Source organism: Carex rostrata, chromosome 30 (genome assembly GCF_964058835.1).
Source record: "Carex rostrata chromosome 30, lpCarRost1.2, whole genome shotgun sequence".
NCBI classification, from domain to species: Eukaryota; Viridiplantae; Streptophyta; class Magnoliopsida; order Poales; family Cyperaceae; genus Carex; species Carex rostrata.
The window spans coordinates 3028086-3034468 of record NC_135947.1 but is presented as its reverse complement, the minus strand read 5'-3'; the positions used below and the strand labels follow the sequence as shown (position 1 = coordinate 3034468).

Here is a 6383-nt window from a genome sequence, read left to right as displayed (position 1 = left end):
CCACAGACCTGGACAAAACCCCCTGGACCCGCCCGAATCCGTACCCGCCCCATTTTTTTTTAATAATTACTGCAGTTTCGGCCTTGCCCGAAAATACAGTTTTTTTGCAAAGGCCAAAACAGCCTATTTCGGCCAGGAACAGAAACCGAAACTACACATTTAAAAATAATTAAAGTAAAAAAGAACTGGACCCGGACATACCCGTACTAATTTTGGACCAAGAGTTTAGCACGGATTTGGTCCAACTTCCCCAAATGAGACCTGCCGGACCCGACCGCCACTAACCCGTAGACCCACCGGACCCCCGGACCCCCGGACCGTGGGAACCTTGGCCCGGGCCGGTTAGACCCAACGGGACCCGACATTTCTATACCAGTACAGAGCCTCAATTATTACATTTTTCTGGCTTAGTGTTAAAGTCCATTCCATATATAATATTAATTGGATAGATATCATATTTTTGGAATCTGATTCACTTGAAAGATGCTTTGATGGTGCGAGATTTACTTCACGATGAGGTCTCTGATTCAAATTCAAGATGGTCCAGCTGTGAAAGGGGAAAGAATAAAAATTGAAGCTCCTTTAGTAACTCCATGGATGATTGAATCTAATAACACATTTGTGGGAGAAAGATTTTCTTTTAATCAATTAAAAGATCAAATTTTCAGAAAAGAGATCGATTCTTTTTTTTTTCCCTTCAAAATATGGAACTGCATAAATTCTGCAGTTTCACCAAGGACAAGCTGATAGAACCACATTAATGATGAAAAAATACCGGAACCGGACCATTAGTACAGTTTCATCTATTTTTCGATGAAAAAAAAATCATTACCTTTTCTGAAGAATTAAAATTTTGCTTTTAACAAAAAAAAAATCTATGAGAAATTGGATACAATTTGTACTGAATGGTTACTGAATTATTGTGTGGTACTTTTCTTCCACGTTTTGTAATTTTGTTTACAACTTTGAATAATAATTGCTTTGCTTTATTCTTTTCTTGTCAGAACAAGCTTGCATTCTGTTACCCCACGTAAATTACTGGAGAAAATATCAAGAAATTAGTTGAATTTAGTACAGCAAGTTTTTAAATACTTTATTTGTTATTGTTGTGACGCCAGTACGCTGATCGAGTTACTAAAATGGGTATATTACTATATACAATTTTTTTTTATTGAATCATTGAGAAATTATACTACTACATTAAAAGTAATAATTATTCCATGTACTTCACACCAACAGATATAATGTTCTCTCATGTTTGGCATATTTAATTTTAGTAGAAATATTCAGATTTTTCCTTTGCAAATAGCATCCAGTAGTATCGAATGATGCTCATTTTTTTCATACTTCTGACTTGGGTAATGATGCCTTTTAACTTCAATTCGGTTATAAATTTATTTCTGAATAATGTACTGATATTTTTAAATTTTAAATTAGAATGTTACTTTATTTTCTAATTTTACAATGTAATTGTTAATGATGCTCAATTATTTTCTGCATGCAAAGGAAGTATAAAAAAAATAACTACTCAAGGCATGATTTAAACAACAAATTCCAATCAAACAAGAAATAGTCATAATATATACCAAAATCCAAAAATATATAAAATACATTTGAAATAACATCACTTGAAGTTAGGCATACTTTAGACTTAAATTCAAACATATCCATTACTATGTTAGCTATTGATGGTCTGAAGTCCGAGATAATTATATAAAAAAATAAAACTAAAAACCAAAAATATGTAAAAGACATTTGAGCTGGAGGCTTGCGGCCTTTGGGAGCTCAATGTCTGGAGGGATCAAAATCTGTTGTTATTCTGTGTTCCTATTATTTCTACTTTTCTAAATTCAGTCATTGAATTATTTTGAAATGCATGCACATAAAAGTTTTGAAAAAAATTGTTTTAAAATTCGTTCTAAAAAAAATTGAACAGTTAAATTCAAAATAACAAAAACAGCAGAATTACTGTTTACGAAAAGCCAATAGCAGCAGATTTCATTCCATATCTGGAGGGGCCCGCATGTAAGCAAATCTATTCCCTTTCCCTTATCTCAATCTCTAGGGTCTAGGCAGATACAACTATTGAGTATTGATGGGTCATTTCATTTCGTACGGATGCGGCCTAACACATTCAATTGCATTAAAACATTTGTTTTTCTTTAATGGCAGAATTAACACACAAAACAATTTATCAAGTACATCCAACTACCTGATTTTAACAGGTCTATTCATGAGGAGGAGAGAGAAAAAACAAAAATAATAGCATAGTATAAGCAGCATTGAAGCACTTAACTTCTACTTCTTGCACCCATGTTTAATTTCTACATTTTGAGTATTGACAGAGACAACACCGTCGTTCTCAGCCAATATCATATACTTGTCTTTTCTGGTTAAACTGGTACATTCAAACCCTAACGCATTCCCCAACTGTCTCTGTACCATGTTTGCCACATCAACAGCAGACCACCGGCCGCCGGTGCACGCCAACTCTTTCTCTAACCGGCCCAAGAACTCTACCCGGTAATACGGTGTTGGGTTCATATTTAGTAAAAGTGGATCCAACCCCTTGAGACCGCTAGCAGTTGTGCCGTAGAAAACACTGACTTTCACATCCACTGCCACCGGCATGATCTCATCAGTCATTTCGGCAAATAAGGGACTAAAACGTAACAAATACGGTTCGCGGCATGTCGTGCCTTCTGGGCAAACCGCCAAGTCACCTTCGCTTAACAATGATCTCATTGTATTGGCATCATGCTGCCTGTCTCTTGTAAGTCGTACAGTTTTGATTGGCGCGATTAATTCCGATACCCAGCTCAGACTGTAAGTCACAGCTGGCACCGGCCTTTGCACTGCTGTACTAAGCAGGATCGGATCAATTAGGGTTCGGTGAGTGCATACATACAACACGGATTTTTTAGGTTTTTCAGAGGTTGAGCCTGTCAGACCCTTAACTCGGAATTGGACGCCGGTAAAGGCCACAATTGGAAATGCCACTTTGTAAGGCAAGGCTAGGCCAACTGTTATACGAATGATAGAGAGGAATATACCCATCGGGAGGAAGAGGAAGAGAGAAAGGAAGGCGAGAGGGGTCGGGAGAAAAGCGAGCCTACCATCATGAAAAATTAGGGGTTTCGGGTATTTCTCTCGCGCGCGCGCGCGGTAGCTTGTTAGTGCTTTTGCTGATCACATATGTTTCCTGAAATGAATCGATACAAATCGAGTGAAAACTTGGTTAGCTTTCTGAAATTAAAAGGGCAATTTGGTTAGGACTGCTATTATGGTTAGAATATGATTGAGAGGTGTACTGCTAAGAGAAATTGCATGTGCACTAATGGTTGATTGTTAAAGATTGTCTGTGATATTTAGGAAAACAATTCCATCCATACCACTTCTCTATAAAGTATCATTAATTTTCACCAAACAAAATTAACTAATTAGGACACTTTTTACGGCTGAGTATGAAAGATTATAAGGTTACACCTCAATTCTGACGATTAATATAAAAAACTGTATAACAGTTGAAATGTCGTCTCTTCTTCTTTTCTTCCTTTTTGTTTAGGAATGGTAAAGCAATCTAGAAGTTTTCAGTTCGATTTGATTTAATTTCTTTTATGATGAAGTTTGTCAGTAAGACAAACTTTGTGCATATAGAAAACAATCAGTAGGCTCCTATAAATTTTATCAATAGTATGTATGTTTTCTATGACATTTGTTGTCTAATTTTATATAACAGTTACTCTAATTACTATATAACTCTTTATTAAATAAATAAAATCCCCAACGAATTTTACACCCAAAAAGAAAAAAATGGTAAAGCAATCCACTAAAAAATGAAGTGTGAATAATATTCAACATATATAAAACCCGGTACCCCATTTATAAATTTTATAGAAGTAAATGAAATGTTTGGTGACTCCTGCTATATACCTGCATTAATGCTAGTGATATATATAGGGAGAGAGAGGGGATTCCAATATCTCAGGTCTTTCATACTTCATATTGTATAATTATGTTTTCAAAGTTCTAACTATTGATGTGAACCATTCAACATGATTTCTATACTAAAATATGTTTGGGGATGAAATTTTATAATTTTTGCAAATTTTTTTACTATTTTTTTATAGATAGATACAAAATCACTGTATCTGAACCGTTCAAAAATAATAATTTTCTTCCTATCTAGAAAAATAGTCATTTTTTATTTAAATTATAAAATTTGATCACTAGGTATGATGTCGGCAATAGGCGAGGAATTTTACTGAATAACGACAAACAGTACCATATTTAATTTTCAAACCTAGTAAATGTATATAGTTAGAATGTGAAGCAAAATTGGTGCACATGAAGCATCAAATGTCTTCTTTAATTGCTGTGTGCAGTTCCTGTCACCCATTTTAAAATGTATACAAAAAGTTACTATTTTATTTAATATGGTTTTTTTTTTCAATGCACAGCATATATTGAGGGCACCGAATCGTTTGCCCCCTGGGGGCAGGAAATTCCTGTCTCCAGAGTTACTGTAGAGTGGGCTCCTAATAACAGTAAACCAGTTAACTTTAACCCTTAATAGTAACCGGACCCACCCCGCAGTGACTCTGGAGGCAGGAATTTCCTGCACCCCAGGGGGCAGGAGATCTGATTCCTATATTGAGAACCCTTTTTCATCTAGCAAAAATATTTTTTGAGACGTATAATAAAATTTTATTTGCCTCTCGTCTCTAGAGCACATATATATGATCGATGTTAGGCTCTAATAAATTTTATAAATAACATTTATAAAAAAAAATAAAAGGGAATATTAATAAAAAGTGTACATTAATTATAATGGTATAAGACGAAATATTATTTGTTTCTTAAGTGAACGAATACCTTGAATTCCTCTAATAAATAAAATAAGCAAAATAATAAGATAAATATATTTTAACAATTTCAGTATACTAATTAATTCGATTTGAGAACTCATTTATTGGCGTTCAATCTATTCTCGTGTAGACTCAACTATGCACCAAAAAATACCTTAAACATATAATATATACATAGGAATACAACTTGAGGATTCTGATCACCTGATTGAAACCTTAATACCAATTATTGTTTAAACCTAACATGTGTCGATCTACTGTCAGTTTCGTAATAAAATTATACTCATGTACGGTTCCACAAGTTGTTCTGTTGTTATATGAGAATTAATAAAAACAAAAAACAAAATCTAGAAAGAAATGTGGAAAGATGAAATAATACCTTGCAATAGGGAATAAAGAGATTATCACGAGAACTACAGGCACTTAGAAGACCTATATCAGCCTTGACCTCTCCAAATAAATCTTTGAGTGCTCTTTGCTTAGCAACAAAACCACTGCATGAAACAAATCCAGTGAAATAATCTCCATTGTTTGCCATCTCCAACTCAACCCCATAAACTGTCTCCACACCAAGGTACTCTTTCAAGAACTTCTCCACCATTACCTTGGGCATGCTTGTCACCACCACCTTTCTCCCACATGATGCCATCACCTCATATGCTTGGCAGTGCAAATTCTCTAAGTAAAACTTAGGTAAAACAGCTCTTGCTACTAAGTTCATGTCCTTTTTTCTTAGGCCAAAAAAGGTGACAAAGATCATTAGCCTTACTGCAACCTCTCCATTTGAACCCAACAAAAAGATAACAGGAGAGAGAAGTAGCAACAGAAGCGCTCTAAAGATGCCACCACCTTCAAAGGCAACAAGCATGAAGAAAGGGAAGAGAGAGGACGATCTGAGAAGCGTGCCATAGAAGTCACAAACTAGGGTTTGGTTCTCACTTCTTTCCAGTGGGCACTTGGATATATCAGTTTGTAGAGAGTGTGTGTAGTGTGCTCTAGAGTTGGTGTTTTCATGGTGAAAACCAAAAGCTTTGATCTTTCGAAATGCTAGGTAGCATGTGAAATGCCAACGTGCTGCTATCTTGAATAGGACTGGAGGGAGAACCATCTCTCCTTATCCTTATCTTAACCTAGCTAGCAACCAGCTCCTAGCCTCCTTTGATCTCTATCTTGGTTTCGTCTTATATTCTTTAAAAGTTGGCCTTAAAGAAGTTGCAGGGTGCAGTTGTGTGTGTGTGTGAGAGAGAGAGAGAGAGGATACTTGGCAGCCGCTGCCAAGGTTAGGTTTAAAAGAGAGAGAGAGGACTGAGAGAGGTGAAGAGATCGAAGGCAGGTGAGTATTTATAGCCCTTAAGTTCAACACATTGTAGTTGAGACATAAGTGTTGGGACAAAAGTATTAATTGACGTGTGTTTTGAAAAGAAAAGATAATCATATTTACGCCAATTATATATTCAACACTAGAATGAATTATATTTACGCCGTCTTTTGGTAAATTTGAAAAGATGTGTATAT

General features: G+C 35.5%; 1 pseudogene across 1 annotated transcript; it reads right to left on the bottom strand.

Moving 5' to 3' along the window:
* Positions 1 to 2199: 2199 nt before the first annotated feature.
* Positions 2200 to 6097, bottom strand: LOC144547070 (glycerol-3-phosphate acyltransferase 1-like; annotated as a pseudogene). The gene is made up of 2 exons (XR_013508987.1): positions 5248 to 6097; positions 2200 to 3202 (listed from the first exon to the last, which is right to left on the bottom strand). The product of XR_013508987.1 is annotated as a glycerol-3-phosphate acyltransferase 1-like (transcript).
* Positions 6098 to 6383: the final 286 nt, after the last annotated feature.